Raw genomic sequence first — 21,832 nt, forward strand, 5'->3', positions numbered from 1 at the left:
AGTCTGGTATGGGGTCTGGAACCCCACACTTTTTTTTTTAATGGGGTCCCTCCTAACATTCCTACCAGACCTAAAGGGTCTGGTATTGTTTGGGAGGGGGGACCGCACACATTTATTTTTATTTATTTTTATAAATGTCATTTTTTTCCTTAGAAATGTCAGTTTTGCTGCAGCAGGTTCTATACATCGTACAGATGCGCCACATTACAGGCAGTTTAGGGGACCCCCAGGCACGATATTTATTGTTACCCTTTAAGCAATGGTAAAATCACTGCTACTTTAAAAACTGTATTTTTTAAAAGTGTTTTTTTTTCCATTGATTCATGTCCCCCTTGGCAGTATCCTTTTATGGCCAATAACTTGCATATAAGGTTTCAAATTGGGGACATTTGATGTTCAATGTTCTACCCCCATTGAGTTCGAGTTTGAATACGAACGTTCCCCATGTTCGAAAGTTCGAATTCGAACCGAACACGGGGGTGTTCGGCCCATCACTATTCCCAAGTCCCAGTGGGTCCTTTTTGCACAGTATGCAAAAATGGAGCATACACCTCTGCACAGATACCTACCATATATCCTTTTAGTGGGCACAGGTTATTTATACAATTATAAAGAAAAATAAGAGCAAATATTTAAAAACAACCCATAGACATGAGGTGATGCATAGAACATATGTTTAAAAACTATGGTAGACACCCATCAAAATCCCCAACCTTTTCCCATATTATGAAAGCAATATCACAATGTTAAAGAATGCAACATGACCCTTATGGTGAATGACTTCACTCATATCGCTCATAAGATAAGAGTTTCTGGATCATTGTTCATAAATCTCTGGAAATGTTAATACAAACAGAGAGATCTGATTAAGTATAAATAAGTCCTTCCCATCCCCTATGACACGCTATTCCAGACAACTAATTGTGGAAAGCAGAATGCACATCTGATGCAGTGATGTCACAAAGGGGGTGCGGCCCGTACCCAGGTGCCACCATTGCAGGGGTGACACCAAAATGACTGACAGTGGTGTTGGTGTTGAGGTGGTTCTGTATTTTAGTGAATGGTAGGGGACTGACATCAGTAAGATGTTTGCAATATTGAAATCAGTACTTTCTATTTAAAAAAAACTATTTTGCTAAGTTATTCCTCGATGGCGGAGTGTTTGAGCCTACAGAGGCTCCAAAATGGTGTGAGTTTCATCAGATCTCTATAGTGGGCAGTAGAAATAAAAACCTGTTACATTTGGGATATATGAAATTATTTATTAAGTTTTGAATTTTTCAAATTGTTTCGCAGTTTTCCGAACATAGTGCATTTGAAAAAAAATAAAATAATTTTAAACGATGATCAGATGCTAGGAAAGGATTAATCACATGTATATATCTGTGTATTCTGCAGACACCTCCGATGACATGTTGTCTAAGGTGAACAGGAGTGTGGTAGCAGGGAAAATATAATTGAGCCAACAGACATTTACATGGGATCAGTCTGCTTGTATGATTGTCACAAGATCCTTGCCACAACCCACACGGCCAACAAATATAGCAAACCCCCCCCCCTCTGTCAATCCCTCCACTGGCTTCCAATCGCCCAAAGGATAACATTCTAAATATTAACAACCACTTACAGAGCAATTCACAACTCTGCCCCAGCTATATCTCCAACCTCGTCTCAAAGTATCAACCTAGCTGTTATCTCCGCTACTCTCAAGACTTCCTGCTTTCTAGCTCCCTTGTCAACTCCTCCCATGCTCACCAACAGAACTTCTCTAGAGTCTCTTCCATCCCTGGAGCTCCATACCCCAACCTGACTGGCTATCTTCTATTCTATCCGCCTTGAGGAGATCCCTGAAAACTCTCATCTTTAAGGAAGCCTATCCCAACTCAACCTAACTGCTAAACTATCACTTTCTTTAACAACTTATTTCCATACAGCTACCACCTCTTGTATCACTCGTCCCTCCACTTTTAGACTGTAAGCTCTCACGGGCAGGGCCCTCCTAACAATCTTGTTTTACATTGTATTGTAACTGTAATGTGTTCCTTATATTGCAAAGTACTGTGCAAACTGTTATATAAATCACAATAATAATAATAATTTGCTCATATTTAAAATTCATATTTGACTGAAAGTAATGTGGACAGGGATAGAAAAGTAATTATAATCCTTCAGATTTCCCTGCATGCACCTGTTTCTCTTGAAGATGCCATGCTGTGCACTGAGCCAGGCTGGCAGTGACATACAGGTTTGGGTGATTCTAGTTCATGCAAAACTTTGTTGTTCACACAAGTGGCAGTGATAGACAGTGATGAAAGAAAAACAATGGAAAATGACACATGCACATTTTTCTGCACTTTCACTTTGACCTTTAGTATCCATTGCCACTTGTCTAAACAGTACAGAAGGCCTGTATGCAAGGAAAGGCCAGACACGTTTCAGGGTGGTTGAACTTTGCAATGTTCCATATATAATGGAAATTGAATGCATTTTCATCTGAACTAGCATATGATCACTCTTAAAAAGACATTCGTTTTGCCAAGTATGGTTGCTGCTACTTTTTCTGTTATCACCATTATTGTATGTTGACTTAGACATGTCCTTTCATTTAATTTTACTCCCAAAATTACAAAACTAAAGCTGAATAATGCTGACCATACTAAATCTGTATTACTTTTTTTATATGACTCAGTAAAAGTTATTTTTCAACATGTTTTGACATAGGGCTTTACATTATGCTATATACAAACAATGTGTACATTGTGTATTGGCTAATTACTTAAGTGAAGTTATTTTTCCAAAATAGCATGTTTCAGCCAAGTACCTGCAGGGACACAGGCAACAATAAAAGTACTTTTGCTGTGTTCCTGATAGGGAGATTTGCCCTTTACTTTATGGAGTTGTGCTTTATTTTTCCTAATCAGTACACAGTGGCATCACAAGAGGGGTGCGGGGGATGCGACCCGCCCCGGGTGACACCATAAGAAATGTCGGGAACTCAGTTATGGACCGAGTGCCCGACAGCTGTACAAGGAAGGAGGGGACCTGGCGGTATACCTTATTCCGCCCGGATAAACGCCCCCACCTCTCTCTGCCGGTGTCCATCATCTAGAGGATTAACTCTGTGATGACATCACGCACACGCATAATGACATCACATGCGTGCATGATGCCGTTTCAGCTAGGGTTGCCACCCGTCCAGTTTTCAACCGGACAGTCCGGGTTTGGCGTCTTGTGTACGGGTGTCCAAGGTGACACCCTGTCTTGGGATGCCTCTGTTAGTTTAATAGGTATTAGCCAGGGAGGTGAGTAAAAAGTGGGTGTGGTTGGGCTTTACACAGCCACTGTCACTTTGCCCTGAATGGGCAAGGTGAAAGTTTCTCTCTAGGGGGTTACATTTCAGGGTATGGTTGAAGGAGGACACCAGGTATACAATCTGCCATAGATCACATTTGAAAAATGACACACCTCATGCAGCTTTTAAGGCCCCAAAAAATAAAAAGTGTATATTATTTACTGTATCAAGAATGAATATTTTACACCACTCCTTAGACAGTATTACAACAATCTGTTGTAGGTTGCATTTGTAATGCTACAGCATGACCAACCTTAAGTTCCAGCACGTGGGTGTATCTCACATCAGGCAATTGTCAGGCAGATTGTGTTGCCGCTGCTTTGTGACCCAGCACACACTCACTCTGTTTAACTGCCTATAGTAGCCACACACATGGAAGGCAAGGTACCTAACGAGACACTGCTGCATCACCAGGTTGAGAATGTGTGCAAGGCAATCACCATCACCAAGGTGCAGGACACAGAGCTGTGCCACTAGCTCCACTGGTGTGCCCCTTCCTGCATACATGCAAGCTGCCAGCAAATGTCCACAGTGTGTTGTAAAAGAGATATAATCTCCCTGCCCATGCTTTGCTGGACCACCTCTATGATCAAGTAGACCCTGCGACATGGAGACATTACCTTCCACATGCTGGTGGAGTGCAGGGATGGCCTTCTGGGTGAAGAAATGGAGGCAGGGTACCTGTCACTGTGGTGCAGCACAGGCCACAATTTTTGGGAAGGGTGCAGACTCCACCTGGAGATGGCTAGGTGGGGTTAGGAGACTTATGGCGAGGTTCAGGCCTATGCTTGGCCCTACTCTGTGTGGTTTCATGCTGACACACTTCCCCTCAACACAAGCTTCTCAAACTCCTTGTGAGACTTCAATCCCAATCGCTTGAGGTAGCAAATGTTGTAGCGGATGCAGATGGAGATTGTTGTGGAGTGGGGGAAGAGATTGAAAGGGAGGAGTGATGAGAAGAAACAGGCGTGGAGGCCTTTTGCTGCCAACTGGTATAATTAATATGCTACACTCACCGAGCATTGTGGTGAAGAATTATGTATCCCCTCATGCATGTGATACCCAAATGACTGGTACCAGGGCAGTGGCATCCAGTAGAATAAAATATCTGCTCTCTCCACTCCTCTGCAAGCTATCCCTTCCACTGGATGACATCCTGCATCGCTGATGCTGTGCCTTTCCCTCTCATTTCTCCTCTACAATCTCTGGCACTAGGTACAGTCTGCCATCTCATCATCACTACTCTCCTTCTGTATTCTGAAAAAAATATGTCTCAGCAATCAACAAAATTTCTATTGGTCAACATATTTGTTAAACAAACAAAACCCCTACTCTGTCTCTGTTAATAAAATGCAAGAAAGTATTGCTATGACATGCACAGATATTTCCAAAACATACCTACCAACTGTCCCTCATATGGAGAGATTGTCACTCATGTGGAGAAACTGACCCTCATTTGGAGAAATTGTCCCTCATTTGGAGAGACTATTCCTCATTTGGAGAGACTGTCCCTCATATGGAAAGACTGTCCCCTCATTTGGAGAGATTGTCACTCATTTGGAGAGATTGTCCCCCATTTGGAGAGATTGTCACTCATTTGGAGAGATTGTCCCCCATTTGGAGAGATTGTCCCCCATTTGGAGAGACAGTCCTCCATTTGGAACCACATTTCTCTGTCCCTCTTTACTCCTCAATTTTCCCTCTCTTTGCCTTGATGTACAAATGTCTATGAAAATAGCAACTGCTCCAGATTCTGTCTGCTCTAGTTCTGATAAATTCCCCTCACTGTCTTGGAAGTTGTCCCTCATTCTCATTTCAGAAAGTTGGGAATACAGCCAAAATATTTACCATCACATTTCAGACTGATTTTTTTACATTATGAGACACATTGTACAAAGTCTATCAACATTCCCACCAGTACTGATAGAGTTAACTGAAAAATACAGACCCTCATAACACTCTTTCTCAGACAGGGGCTGCCTGCTGTTGTTTCATAGTGTCTCAGCCAAACAATCATCTGCGGTTGTTAGAATTCCGCTATGTTATCATTTTGCTGACCTGAAAGCTGACCTCAGATGGTTACAATCCATGTGCTTACTAGAGGCACCAACTAATCCAATATATGAATACTTATGATTTAGTGGTCTCACAGTGGAAGACTATAGTTCTTATTTAAAAAGGTTTTCTCTGTCTGTAGTATGTGAAATCTTAGGGGAATTCCTAACAAGTTCAAAGGACACTTATGCCTGGGAAATTAGTAATGCACAAAAATACTCCAATGAAAGCATACAAACAAGTTATTTTGGCAAATACTCATCTTCGAAATATCCTTTTAATGTGTACAATATAGTCACTTTGCCATCAATTTTGATTTCTGTTTAAGAGAGTTACAATTCTACCTCTTACAACATATTTGTATTCTTACTAGAGGTGCACCGAAATGGAAATTCCAAAACCAAAACCGAAATAAAAAAATTGTCAGGCCGAAACCGAAAATGTTTTTATTTTAATTTTTTAAATATTTTATTTTTATTTATTTTTTATACATTTTTTATTATTAAATATTTTATCTTTTTTATTTTACTTTTAGGGGCTTTGGGAAATATCGGGGGTCTAACCAGACCCCTGATATTTCCCTTTTAAAATAGAAAAAGAGATTGAGGACACAAAGTCCTCAAAATCTTTTTCTGTATCCCCTGTTATCAATGAACAGGAATCCTCTATGAGTGTTCCTGTTCATTGATAACATGAGGAGATGGTATGTTTACTATAACCACAATCATGAATGAACAGGAGGTGATGTAGATGACTTCCCATTCATTCATAATTGAGGATATAGTAAACATACCATGTCCTCAATTATGTACAAACACTCAGCGATCACTGATCGCTGAGTGTTTGCTCTCGCTCTCCTCTCTGACACGCTGTCACAGGAGGCTGAGTGCGCGGTGTGGGAGGAGAGACACTGGCCGCTCAGAGCGCTCTCCTCCCACATCGCTCAACCGTCTGTCACACTTTCTCTCCTCCCCGCTAGGACACAGAGCAGCGCCCAGCGGGGAGGAAAGAAACCTGGGATGCGCCGATGTATCGGCATAAAAATGGCACTTTCGGCATTTAGCCAAAAATGCCATTTTCGGCCGATATGTTTTGACGGACGATATATCGGTGCATCCCTAATTCTTTCATAATACATGTTGTGCTGTTAAAAGGTATCAGAAATGTTTATTCGTGCTGAAGTGTATGTATGACCAAGTTTTTTGTGTAGTTTTCAAAAATAGTAAGGGATGGTTTAAAACCCTGTTTGGGAGATTTCCACAAATAATTATAATTATTGTAATAATAGGGATAATATTATTGACACCAGCATTTAAAGTGGAACTACACTCTCCTATCCTTTACAGCCAAGGAAGGTGCCATCTTAAAGTACTATTAAAGTCTCCAGTTTTTTGCACATGTCTACTGCTAGCAAGCAGTAGATATATGCAAAAACATATACAAAAATAAAAAAAGTTACCAAAAAGGTAAAAACGTACCTCTGTTTCCGCCGCTCGCTCCCGGCAGCAGATATGAAGCTTCTCGAGCAGCCGTGCATGATGAGATGAGAGCGGGCACATGCGCAGTAGAGATCATCGTCAGGGAGAAGAGGAGAGACACAGTGGAGGTGAATGTACGCAGCCATGAGCATGCACATTGGACAGACACCATGGGATGCGAGGAGTATGCGCTGGATCAGGAACCCGCACCAGCGCTGGAGGGATTGCTGAATACAAGTGGAAGGAAGAAGATGATCGGATCAGGAGGCATCACTTAAGGTAAGTCCTTAAAGCAGCATTGGGGATGGGGATTTGTGATTTTAAAGGAGAACTATGAGATGAGTGATTTCCACTCACCTCATAGTTCTAGCCGACCTGTGACAATGAGACTGTCACAGGTCGGCTCAGTAGATCGGGAGGTGAGCGAACACATACCAGGTTCGCTCCCCTCTCGATCCTGTCACGGCTCTCTGCCGTGACAGGGGGAGGGGCTGGATTCCCCTCTCCCCGCTCCGATCTGCCAGCACTGACTGGCGGAACGGACGGGGAGGGGGCGGGTACAGCTGGCTCTGCCTCTAGATAGGCAGAGCCAGCTGTCACTCACGCAGGTGGGCGGATCCCGTCATCTACGTCGGGATCCGCTCCGGCTGCGGCGTCTCAGTATACCGCAAGCTGTAGCTCGCGGTATACTGAGCCTAGGGTGACAGGAGGACGCTAGTATGTGTCCTCCCGTTACCCTAAGGAGAACTATGGGGAAAAACACTGACCTCATAGTTCTCCTTTAATGTCACTTTATCTTCTATATGCCAAGGTGCTGCACATGTGATCAGCTGTGACCCCAGCCATTTGAGGGCTTGAAAGTTCGGTTGAGAGTGTAAATAAGCATACTGGCAGCCTTAACAAATGGCATGCCTTGAAAATAACTATACTTGGAGGCATTTCATTGGTGGATCTAGTTCCCCTTTAAAGGTAATTTAAACTTTTTCAATGAATAAAGGCATGGACTAAATGGAAGTATTTTCAATAACAAAAATTGCCATTTTCAGCCAATAGCTACAGTGATATTGTGATACGGTGATATTGAAAGGAATTGGATCCACAGGTCTGTGCATTGCACATAAATATGTCTGCTCAAAAGATAAAACAGAACTCTGGGGGCAACTATTATTAACCCTTGCAGTGGGGCTACCCTGGCACTGCAAGGGTTGACTGCTTGTTTTGGTCTAGGGAGGAAAATAACAAAGTTATACTCACTCAGACTGTCTATAACCAGCTTATGCATATACAGGTGTTTCACATCTTTTTGAACTTTGTTTTGTTATAAAGTGAAAAGGCTTAGATACATATAAAGTATTCCCAATACTCAGCTCTTTCTCTGCTCCTAACCTGAAAGTATATTTCCACCTATGCAGTCAAAAATTGATAAAACCTCTACTATACAGTATGTTTGTTATGTTTTCCTATTCACACAACATATCTAAGAATAATGAAAAAAAAAGTTTCTTACCTTTTGAATATCTCCATTTAGCAGATCTTTCCATGCTGCTCTCTTAATTTCACTAACAGCAAACTCTGTTCTATGGGAAAAACATTAACATACAATGTCTTACCCCTTTCTTTAACCCTTTGTTAGGACTGACAGTCCTGCTCATCTAGTTTACAAGTGATAATGAGATCGGCCAGAACTAAGCAGGATTTTTCAGTCTTGGAGTTAGCAGACAGAACATCTAAAAAGGTAAGCTATCATTTTTTTTTTAAGTTATGCTATGTGGTTGGGTGCATGTAACAAATATAAAGTAGGTGTTATCCCAATTTGGCTACAAAACTGCAATTACACTTTAACCCTTAAACTAATTTAACCTGTTTACCTCTAACCTATGCCTAACATTTAAGTGACAATTTCCCTTTTAGTGAAACTGTCTTGTATGCCCCCCAGTGTATTCCACAAGTTAATTACTTACCTGCAGTTCTACCTCAGAAATCTCTTAGAGGGCTTACCTGGCGCTGCACAGTCTTTACCTGAAAACGGTTCCGGCCAGGCCGTAAGCTTACCACGAAAGCACACTGCAGCCCTCACTCATTCCTATGGCTTGGTCTGTACTTCTTTGGATGGCTGTATCCTCCATGACTACAGACCCAGTCATTAATTTTCCTTATCCCTATGCCTACTCCAGGTAATTGACTTAGAAAGTAAGCTAGTGGGTCAGCATAATAGCCAGGCAACTAGTATTCTCAAAAGGATGTCTTCAATGGCACCCCCTGTATTACCCTCAATCAGGCCAGGTTCAGACTTTGTGACCGTGATTCGTGGATGCCCGCACGGTCACAGAATTGCACACCACCCCTGATAGTGCTGGCGGAGCCATTCTTTTCTAATGGTACCCCAGTTGGGTTAGGCAAATTGCACACGATCCTGGCTGAAACAAATGTGCCTTGCGAAAAGAGGTACATGTACCTTCTTTCAGCGATTGCCGCGCGGATGTAACCCAATTGATAATGGGACAACGCAACCACACACAAACGTGCGCCCAAGTGTGCAACTGGCCTCAAAGATATAAAGTATATGTACAGCCAGAATTTGTATTTATTTATTTTAGTTTTTGACCATGTAGGGCAGGGGTGGGCAAACTCCAGCTCTTGTGGAACTACAAATCCCATGAGGCATTGCAAGATTCTCACAGTCGCAGGTATGACTCCCAGAGACAGGTGCATGACGGGATTTTTAGTTTCATCACAGCTGAGGGGTTAGAGTTTGCCTGCTTCTGGTGTAGGGGATTGTAAAACCCCTGTCAGTTTACTTTTTTGCAGTTTATGTCACATTGGAAAACTTTTTCCTTACTTCCGCTCCTGGAGACACAACAGGAACTGAGAGGAAACAAGTGAGGGGAATTCCCCACTTACAATTGTTACCAGAACAGGTGTCTCCATTGGATGATTTTCCCTCACCTCCTGTTTTGGTGACAATGGTCCTTAGGCACAGTGGTGACACAATGAGCAATAAAAACTGGGCAGGGGGTATCACCGTTCCACACTCTATTCATAACTAGAAAAAAAAATCGGGGCTATGTATATACTTTATGTAAGCCTTTAGTATTAAAGTATAAGTTCAGAAATAAACAACGTTTGATCACTGAAACATTTAGAAAGAAAATAAAGCAGCACATCTGGATTGAGTGCAGTATCCACACATGTAGGGAGATGTTTAGAGTACAAGAAACGTGCGTCTTTGTATGCCATAGACAGGTTGTGTTTGCTGGTCTGGGTGGGATCTGTCATCAGCTATATGTATGTGGCTAGCAGGACTGTCACCACCAGGCCTCGAGGATGAACTGCTAAAGAGAACAGCCTTTATTTTCATGGAGGCATTTCTGAACACATATAGGAAACAGGGCCGTCTTTAGATGTAGGACTGCCTTAGGCCCTGTAATAAGTTACTCAGCGTGCACTGAATTTGTAACTTAGACACACTCTAACAAACATTCTTTCTACATTACTGGTACAAATAATGTTTCAAAGAGTTGTTGAGTGTGTCTTGGTGGTAGTACAGTCCCTCAGTTTTCTAATACAAAAGTTACTAAGCCCTTATGCAGACTGGAGCGCTCGGGAGGGACTGGTGCTGCATGTTGCCACAGACTGCCTGCATCTCAGGACGTGCATCGCATCTGTACCTTTATCGTGTGCCAGCTTGGGTTGACATGTAGCTACATCCTGTCATAGAGATGTATAGGTGGCTGCATATGACTACATGCAGCACTTGTCCCTCCTGGAGGCAGGTCTCTGCACGGACGTGCATGCTGTATGCCTGTTAGGGTTGCCACCTGTCCAGGATTCACCCGGACAGTCCAGGTTTTGAATGCTGTGCCCGGGTCTCATGGCAGCTGAAACCCGGACACATGATGTCAGGCAGATAGGGGCAGCTAAAATTAAGATAGGGGCTACTACCCCCCCACTAAATATAGTCTCGACTGTGATATTTAAATATGATGGGGTGACACTATTTACATATGAATAAGCCACGACTCCAAAAATGTCCGTCGCTAGAGTGTTCGGGTTTCACTGGAAGAAAAGGTGGCAACCCTAATGCCTGTGCACATCCATGTGAATAAAGCTTTCTGTCATTAGTGATTCCAGGGCATCTCCATCCATTGCAGAAAACCTATGGCTTTAAAGCGGAAATCCGGGCACAAAACCTTTAATCCTCCATAGCCACAAAGGATATAAATCTACTATGTGTGCACCAAAAGCCTTTGCAAACCAGGTTATTACCCTGCAAAAATAGCATCACCGCCGTGCTGAACATGTTCTTTATAGAGAGAGTAGAGCTGTTTGTGGGGCCTGTAGCTCTACCCACAGCAGCACGGGTGGGCAAACTCCAGCCCCCCAGCTGTTGTAGAACTACAAACCCCATGAGGCATTGCAAGATTCTCACAGGCATGACTCCCAGAGACAGATGCATGATGGGATTTGTAGTTTCACACACAGCTGAAGGGCCAGAGTTTGTCCACCCCTGCACTACAGGCTGCCTGCAGAAAAATACAGAAGGGGCAGAGACACAACCACTCACCCTGCTAAAGGAGAGAGCAGCAGTGACTGGACTTTATTACAGGAATTGTTGGATTAAAGGAAAAATACACATTTTTCTAGTATTCAGACAATATTTGCTTATCCTGGAGTTCAGATACAGGACCTATTCACACTAAAATCTGGTCCGTTGACTTGCAATTGTACCTTCCGATTTCCTTCCAATCCGTTGCATTGCCATTCATTTTTCAAACACAAGGACACCAAAAAATGTATGAATGTGAATGGGGCTAGTTCACTCCAAATCTGTTGCATTACGTTGCGCTGTTAAAAAGTAGTGCATGTTCTACTTTTATTTCAGAGCATAATGTAATGCAACGGAATGGAACAGAGCGGTGTGAACCCCATTCACACTAATTTTTTGGTGCGCTTCAGTTAGCAACCAATGAAAACCAGATTGCAACGCAATGGAACTGGTGTGAATGGGCCCTTAAAGTTTTGTAGAGAGCTCCTCCCACACCCTGTTGCATCTCTAAGCCCCCGATTCACACTTTAGTGTGAACATTTTCAGGTGATTTTTAAGCCTTTTTATGCTCGTCTTTATGCATTTGTTTATGTGCAAAAGAGAGCTTTTGAAGTCAGTTTCATGTGTTTTCAAGCTCCAGGCATTTTTGTTTTGGCCAATAGAAAGCAATAAAAACCGTGACATCATACATCATGCTTCTATCTACTTCCTTGTTTTTCTGTGTGGTGTTGTGGTGTATATAGTACAGATTCTGGAACACAGCTCCACGATCCAATTCTTTTTTCATATGTCTCAAACAATTCACATCATGAAAATTTAACCGTTTTTCCGGTATCGAGTACCGATATTTTTTTTCTGTACTTGCCGATACCAAAAGTCCCATTAAGGATGCCAGGTGGTGTGTAATGACTCACCACCTGGCTTCCTGATTAGCCGGGAGGCATGGGAAGCCGTCTCCATGCTCTCTCGTCACCAGGTGTCGAGGGAGCATGAAGCCAGCTTTCTTGCCAATCAGAAAGCCAGGGGGCGGTTAATGACTCTCCGTCGACCTTCCTGATTGACCAGCTAGCTTCCAGACCAATCAGGAAGCTAGGCGGCGAGTCATTACATGCTGCCCGGCTTCCTGATTGGCCAGGAAGCTGACTCCATGCTCCCTCCTCACCAAGTGATACCGGAAGTTCAGGTATTGGGCTAGGCATCGGAGCATTTGGGCGAGTAAAAGTACTTGCCCAAATACTTGGTATCGACACCGATACCGGTAACAGTGCATCGCTAATGAAAACTGCTAAAGTGTTTCAGCCATTCACAGCTTTAGTCAATGCTGTGATCAAGGCCGTAAGTGTCTGAAACACGTTAACGGTTTTTATTATGTGAATTGTTTGTCTGATATATTTAATAAAGAATCGTGATGAGCTGGATCTGTGTGCCTGTACTATATATGCTGTGGACAGAGGTAGACAGAGCCTTATTTGACCACCATTATTCCTTTTCATCCACTCTTTTGGGTTCAGGTTGAGCAGGTATTCAGCCTGTTTTGTGGTGTCTTCTGCTCGCAGTCCAGGAAAACTTCACACCCAATTTATTTCTAGGCCCTCAGCTGCTTACCACGTTTCTTGTAATGGGCATCGCTGCAGGCGTAGATGTTCTTGTGGGCACTTACCGGGGATGAGTTTCCACATCCAGCATGGATACTCCTGAATCCTTAAAGTGACATTAAACTCTCAGATTTTTTTTACATAAAACAATACTGTAATGTGTGCCTTACTGTAATCCATGGTTGTTTCCCTTCTCTTTGCTGCTCTTCCTTTTAAATCCGTATCTCTTCTCATGCTGGGCAGAACTTCTGTTTTGCAGCAGACTGCCTTGTCTCTGGAATGGATACACAGTGTCTGTGTGTAGGTTCACAGCCTGAGCCAGCACTACAGGAAGAGGCACTCAGCTGCAAAGGGAAGTTCTCCCCCAGCATGAGAACAGATACAGATTCAAAAGGAAGAGCAGCAAAGAGAAGGGAAACTACCATGGATTACAGTAAGGCACACATTACAGTATTGGTTTATGTTAAAAAATCTGAGGGTTTAATGTCACTTTAATTTTGTTCAAAGGCCTCAGGTTGCTAGGAGAAGGAGAACAGTTGTGAGGCATAAAGATGTGACAAAAATGTGCTAAAATGTGTGTGTTGTGATTTCCAGCTGCTCTCATTAAAGTCTCTGAGGCCAAAAACGTAATTCTGCCCCAGAAAAAGATCATGTCGTTTTTGCACGACAAACCGGAGCACAGTGTTGAACAGGCACCATTGAATATAATAGGAATCTTCATGCTGAGTGTTGTTGCACTTCAGGAGATGCACAAACAAATCTGTTAGGTGTGAATGGAGGCTTAGACAGGAAGCGAAGGAAAATCTCCCCACAGTCAGACAAAGACAAAAAAAAAAAGAAAACTGATCCCATCCCTACGCTATCCAAAAACCAAAGGCTTTACATCTACTAAAATCTACACATGTAAGTATGATATGCTATACCATGGAATGAAATTTACTACTGTGGCGTTTACAGAGGTTTCCATAGAAATAAAATAAGATAAAGAGGTAAGTTTCCAGCAGAACCAAAGTGGACCAGCTCTAGTTAGGAAATTGTTATGGCAGACAAGTGCCATCTGGGCTGTATACAAAAAACCTTGGAGGCACCTAATGTTTTCTGCTGATTATGAATCAGCAACAAGGTTGATTTACTAAATTAGTAGGTCTATTCACTTAGCAAAGTGAATGTTTTAAAATGAGGTGAAACTCGGTTTACTATGAATACCCCATCACATTCTCAAACAATTCATCCCCACACAGCTACCTCCTCATGTATCACCTCCCTCTTAGATTATAAGCTCTCACAAGCAGGGCCCTCCTTACCATCTTGTCTTATTATTATTGCATAGTATTTATATAGCGCCAACTGTTTGCGCAGCACTTTACAATGTAAGGAAGACATTACAATTACAATACAATTCAATACAAGATGGTAAGGGGGGCCCTGCCCCTGAGGGCTTACAATCTGAAAGAGGAGGGGGAAATGATACATGAAGAGGTAGCTGTGTGGGGATGAATTGTTTGAGAACGTGATGGTTCAGTGGATAGGTTGAGGTGGCATAGGCTTCCCTGAAGAGATGAGTCTTTAGGGAACACCTAAAGACAGTCAAGGTGGGAGATAGACGGACAGGTTGGGGTAAAGAGTTCCAGAGGATGGGAGAGACTCTAGAGAAGTCCTGGAGGCGAGTATGGGAGTAGTTGACTAGGGAGCTGGAAAGCAGGAGGTCTAGGGAAGAGCGGAGTGGACGGTTATTGTGATATTATGATACAAGGTCTGAGATATATCCTGGGGCGGAGTTGTGGATGGCTTTATAAGTGACTGTTAATATTTAGAATTTTATCCTCTGGGCAAGTGGAAGCCAGTGTAGTGATTGACAGAGGGGGGTTCCCGACACTGAGCGGTTGGTCAAGTGGATGAGTCTGGCAGCTGCATTCATGATAGACTGAAGGGGGGATATCCTGTGTAGTGGAAGCCAATAAGGAGGGAGTTACAATAGTCAAGACGAGAGATAACAAGGGAGTGGATGAGTAGTTTTGCGGTTTCATTGGTGAGGAAGGGGCGTATTTTGGAGATGTTACGAAGTTGAAGGCGGCAGGAATTGAATTGTCTTGAATTGTATTGTGGTTGTAATGTCTACCTTATATTGTAAAGAGCTGCGTAAACTGTTGGCACTATATAAATCCTGTATAATAATAATAATATCAAATATGAATTGTTTTCTATCGCATATGTGATTGACTAAAGTAAACACAGTTGTACTTTCTTTACTAAGCTTAAAGCTGAACTCAAGGATAAGCATATATTGTCTAAATACAAGAATCATGTATTCTATTGTGAATCTTAAATGTACTCTGTGTATTTCTTCCAGATCTGTACAAAAATCCAAAACTTTGCAAGAGCTTGGCTTTCAAGGCTACCGCTATAATGAGGCGGTTTCTCATTGGGTCACGTGGGGGCTCTTAGCAACCTGTGACACTCTGGTCGCTATCCCGCCCAGCTCACTGATGTCACTGGTTGCTATGGGCTGGGCGGGATGCCAGAGGCCCCCCTCCGGAGAGGTGCACCGCTAGCAACCCCCTGTTTTCATCCTGCATTAGCACCCCCCGCCCCCCCCCCCCCCCCCGCCTTGACAGCTAATAATGTAGGGACATCCTTGCTTCCTATTATAAAGACCAGTCCCTTCTGCTCTCCCTCCTTGTGCAGGGTGACTAGTCTTGTATCCGCCCCCCCCCCCTGTCTCTAGTTTTCTGCAGGCAGTCTGTAGTAGATGGAGCCTGCTGGGTCCCTCCACAGTTCTGCCTCTGTAAAGGCTATAGGAGACATCAAAACTGGAGCAGATGTGCTCTGCAACCAATCAGCTTCTCTCTTTCATTTTCAAATCTTAACAGAACAAACTGAAGAGAGAAGCTGATTGGTTGCAGAGCACATCTGCTCCAGTTTTGATAAATGCCCCCCAATGTATAGCACAGTGATAATGTCCCTGCAACTGTTACAAGGTAAAAACAATGTTTGCAAAGACATCTGGTGCACACAAAGTAGATTTTATTCTGCATGGCTATTGAGGATTATATTTCCAGGAACGTTTTTGTGCCCCGAGTTCATCTTTAAGTGAACATTCACTTTGATAAGTGAATAACCTTTATGTCTTTAGTAAATAAACCTCAACACCAGATGAAAAAGCAATAGTTTGATGGTGTGATTATTTATGATGGAATGATGAGAAGTCCTCAGCAGGGGCGTCCCGAGGCTGGGTGACACCCGGAGCAGTAACCGAGTGTCACCCCGCCGAGACGTCACCGCGCGCGTGCACGATGATGTCATCGCGCACGCGCGGCAGTCTTCTGATACCTGCCGGCGGCCATCTTGGTGATGGACGCCGGCAGAGAGAAGAGGGGACAGTCACCCGGCGGGATAAGGTATGCTGCCGGGTCCCCTCCTCTCTCCTGATCCTGTCGGGCGTTCGGTCCATGACCAAGCGCCCGACTTTTCAGAGGGGGGTGACACCAAAATGACTGTTTTTGGTGTCACCCCTCCAATGGTGTCACCCGGGTGTGGGCTGCACCCCCCGCACCCCTCTTGTGACGCCACTGGTCCTCAGATACCTTTGGTCGATGCAAATCTGATTAACTTCTTTAACTATTCCCTCTTCTATTGGTTTAAAAGGTTTTACAGCATGATAATTGATGATAACTAATGTAATTGGTTGAATTGATAGAAAAAAAATGTACATAGTTACCATGCAGATACAGTCAAATTGTAATGTATATGGTTAGCTTTAGTGCTACTAATCTCCTCCAGCCTCTTTCAGCTACTTCATGTCTACATGTACTCACTTTGATGTCAAGTGCACATCATTGTTCTAGACTGGCTTGTCAATGGTGGATCTTGCTTGTGCAATGTGTGATGGCACGGCCACTTGTAGTGTCAAACAAGGGCACAGGTGAAAATATAGGAGGAAGACAGATGTCAGCCTATAACAGGAAGCGCCTGAACATTGGCATGGGGACAAGGTGCTTTTCCAAGGGGGACCCTGGAAAAGCCCCCTCCCAGTGCTAAGGGCATGTGGCCTAGTATGGCAGGGAGGGGGTGGGCGCCTGCTCGTCCCCTCCCCTTTCCTTCCCTGCCAGACCTGTGCTCGGATCAAAGGTCTGGTGGGGAGTATTAGGGGGGACCCCACACTTTTTTTCCACCCACTTTTGGGGGTGGGGTACCTCCTTAAAATTCCTACCAGACCTTAAGAGCCTGGTATGACTTTGGTGGAGAAACCCACACACTTTTTTTTTTAATTTTTAACTTGGGGTCCCTCCTAAAATTCATACCAGACCTAAAGGGCCTGGTATGAGTTTTGGGGGGAACTCCACACATTTTTCTTTTTTTTTTTAATAGGGGTCCCTCCTAACATTCCTACCAGACCTTAAGGGTCTGGTATTGTTTTCTTTTATTACTTAACGTTTTCTAAATGTTTCTTTTTTTTTACATTTATTTAAATAATTTTTAAAAAAATGTTCTATTCTGTTCGCTACCTTGGAGGTAGCGAGCAGAGTAGCCGGGCCGCATGCCGCTTGGCAGCATTCGGCTATTCATTCACTGCCGTTTGACCCCTATTAGAATAGGGGGGAACGGCAGTGAGTGAACTGCCGGAGCTTCAGCTCAGCCGATCCAGATGTTGGATCGGCTGAGTCAAACGGCTTCTGCACTTCAGCTCAGCCGAACAGAGCAGAGCATGTTCGGCTGACCTGAGGCACCTGATGTACGGCTGATTTTAGCTGATGTATGGTTAAAATCAGCCATACTGAGCTGAAGTGAATAGCCGAACGACATTCGGCTCAATTCACTTTGGCCCGGTTATTTATTCGGCTGCCTTCGGCAGCGTTGTGAATAACCCCCTACGTTTTAGACACAGACATTTCACAAGCACTTCCATTGAAGTCTATAGGGCCACAAGTACCTCATCTACCTTTCTGAGCTTTAGGTGTCAAGCTACAGGCACCTGAGTGCTCATATGTGAACAGACACAATTTAAAAACATGTTGGCATGTTAAATGTTGGTTGTTGCATTTTGAAGCTTTGAGCTTCAAGCTACAAAACATTCAGCTGTGAATCAAAGCTGATTGAAGGCTGGTGTCGGACAGTCCATGTTGCCCTGTATCACCCAATTACGTTCTCTCTTTCATCCCCGATTCTGTTAAATGAAACATGATTGGTCACTATAAAGAAAGAAAAATTCCTCCCTCAGAAACATTTGACTTCAAACATTCTGACTCCAGAATACGTACGCAGGTGGCATTTATTATTGCTATTAACCTATCTGGAGAAATGTCTGCCTAAAATACACAAACGGTGTAGGTGTAAGAAGTAGGTAGCAATTTCCATTAGGGAGTAAGTGCTTACATCTGATTTAAATCGCACCATATTTGCTTCATGTGATTGATCATCTCTAAGAAGCCGGGGTACCAGCAGACTGTTTCTCATTATCCGAGCCATGCAAGTCAAAGCTGGGAAGACTTTACAGTACAGCAACACATCTTTCATCTACTTTTATAACAATATAATCCGATTTTCCGGAGATAAATAATCTTTTGCGGACAATATAAAATTTATGTTTCTGATCTGAAATAACATAAAGGAAGTAGTTTAAATGCCCCCACCCTTAGGTTGAGCCAATACATTAGAAGGCTTAATATGGGATTATTTAAAGGTAACAGACTACACGTACAGACTGTATAATGACCTGGAAGTGACCCACGTGTGTATTTGAGACATCCTTGTCATTTACAGCTTAATTCCAATTTAGTCCCCATAAAGCCTTGGATAAAGTGATATATTTTTTATACTTTTTTTTTCTCTTGGCATTTTATACATGCCTGCATATTTTAATAAAAGCAGGGCGACCACAGATTTGGTTTGGCAGCAGGTTTATGAAACAGTTTGCATTTGGTATGGTGTCTGGAAACTCCACGGCTTGGTCTATTTATTCAAAAAATACGCTTGTTTTCTTTTCCTCTCCCAACTTCAAACTGCTCTTTTTCACGAAATACTACGTTTTTCTAGCTTAAACTACACTGCGAAAATTAAAGGTGGTATCTTACTTAATATACACTTATTTCAGATGGACATACTTTTTCACGGTTTTTTTCACATAATTTCTACCATCGATCAAATTGACACTCAGTTGCTAATATAGTGTATATAAAAGTTATCTATCTATCTATCTATCTATCTATCTATCTATCTATCTATCTATCTATCTATCTATCTATCTATTTCTGCCATTCACCAAACTAACATACATCTGTTACTATAACATACAAATAATATACTGTATGTATATAAATATTACATCATTTCTATTATTCAACTAATGGACAAAATTTTGCTAAAATAAAATATATACAGACAAAAAGAGAGCACACTGTATAGTGCAGATAAAATCACTTTAATAAAAGAAGTATAATTACTGTACACTTACAATGAAGCATCTTAATCAGGGCATATCACCAAGATAACTCCAACAATCTGGTGGATGTTATTGTGGTGATATGCCCTGATTAAGATGATTCCTTTGTAAGTGTAAATTGAATTTTCTTGTTCTATTAAAGTCATTTTATCTGCACTATACAGTGTGCTCTGATTTTGTATTTAGTTTTTACTTTTGGTACGGACAGAGCTACCTAGGCAAAGTGAAGAGGTACATTTCAAAATATACAATACCTACACAGCTTTTTATGAAGCAGGAAAAGGAAACATATAGCACGGCAGAATAAAACACCAATACACTTAATTAGCAGGTGGTTGATGGACAGAAAGTAAGATAGATAGATATATATATAGAGAGAGAAATTAGGACGTGTGATAGAAGATAATTGAGAGATAGATAGATAGATAGATAGATAGATAGATAGATAGATAGATAGATAGATAGCCAGATAATGGATAACTAGATAGAAGGATAATATATAGATAGATAGATAGATAGATAGATAGATAGATAGATAGATAGCCAGATAATGGATAACTAGATAGAAGGATAATATATAGATAGATAGATAGATAGATAGATAGATAGATAGATAGATAGAGAATAACTAGATAGAAGGATAATATAATTCTTTTATTACTTAACGTTTTCTAAATGTTTCTTTTTTTTTACATTTATTTAAATAATTTTTAAAAAAATGTTCTATTCTGTTCGCTACCTTGGAGGTAGCGAGCAGAGTAGCCGGGCCGCATGCCGCTTGGCAGCATTCGGCTATTCATTCACTGCCGTTTGACCCCTATTAGAATAGGGGGGAACGGCAGTGAGTGAACTGCCGGAGCTTCAGCTCAGCCGATCCAGATGTTGGATCGGCTGAGTCAAACGGCTTCTGCACTTCAGCTCAGCCGAACAGAGCAGAGCATGTTCGGCTGACCTGAGGCACCTGATGTACGGCTGATTTTAGCTGATGTATGGTTAAAATCAGCCATACTGAGCTGAAGTGAATAGCCGAACGACATTCGGCTCAATTCACTTTGGCCCGGTTATTTATTCGGCTGCCTTCGGCAGCGTTGTGAATAACCCCCTACGTTTTAGACACAGACATTTCACAAGCACTTCCATTGAAGTCTATAGGGCCACAAGTACCTCATCTACCTTTCTGAGCTTTAGGTGTCAAGCTACAGGCACCTGAGTGCTCATATGTGAACAGACACAATTTAAAAACATGTTGGCATGTTAAATGTTGGTTGTTGCATTTTGAAGCTTTGAGCTTCAAGCTACAAAACATTCAGCTGTGAATCAAAGCTGATTGAAGGCTGGTGTCGGACAGTCCATGTTGCCCTGTATCACCCAATTACGTTCTCTCTTTCATCCCCGATTCTGTTAAATGAAACATGATTGGTCACTATAAAGAAAGAAAAATTCCTCCCTCAGAAACATTTGACTTCAAACATTCTGACTCCAGAATACGTACGCAGGTGGCATTTATTATTGCTATTAACCTATCTGGAGAAATGTCTGCCTAAAATACACAAACGGTGTAGGTGTAAGAAGTAGGTAGCAATTTCCATTAGGGAGTAAGTGCTTACATCTGATTTAAATCGCACCATATTTGCTTCATGTGATTGATCATCTCTAAGAAGCCGGGGTACCAGCAGACTGTTTCTCATTATCCGAGCCATGCAAGTCAAAGCTGGGAAGACTTTACAGTACAGCAACACATCTTTCATCTACTTTTATAACAATATAATCCGATTTTCCGGAGATAAATAATCTTTTGCGGACAATATAAAATTTATGTTTCTGATCTGAAATAACATAAAGGAAGTAGTTTAAATGCCCCCACCCTTAGGTTGAGCCAATACATTAGAAGGCTTAATATGGGATTATTTAAAGGTAACAGACTACACGTACAGACTGTATAATGACCTGGAAGTGACCCACGTGTGTATTTGAGACATCCTTGTCATTTACAGCTTAATTCCAATTTAGTCCCCATAAAGCCTTGGATAAAGTGATATATTTTTTATACTTTTTTTTTCTCTTGGCATTTTATACATGCCTGCATATTTTAATAAAAGCAGGGCGACCACAGATTTGGTTTGGCAGCAGGTTTATGAAACAGTTTGCATTTGGTATGGTGTCTGGAAACTCCACGGCTTGGTCTATTTATTCAAAAAATACGCTTGTTTTCTTTTCCTCTCCCAACTTCAAACTGCTCTTTTTCACGAAATACTACGTTTTTCTAGCTTAAACTACACTGCGAAAATTAAAGGTGGTATCTTACTTAATATACACTTATTTCAGATGGACATACTTTTTCACGGTTTTTTTCACATAATTTCTACC

The sequence above is a fragment of the Nanorana parkeri genome, unplaced genomic scaffold, assembly GCF_000935625.1.
Source record: "Nanorana parkeri isolate BGI_ZX_2015 unplaced genomic scaffold, ASM93562v1 scaffold1254, whole genome shotgun sequence".
In the NCBI taxonomy this organism is placed as follows: Eukaryota; Metazoa; Chordata; class Amphibia; order Anura; family Dicroglossidae; genus Nanorana; species Nanorana parkeri.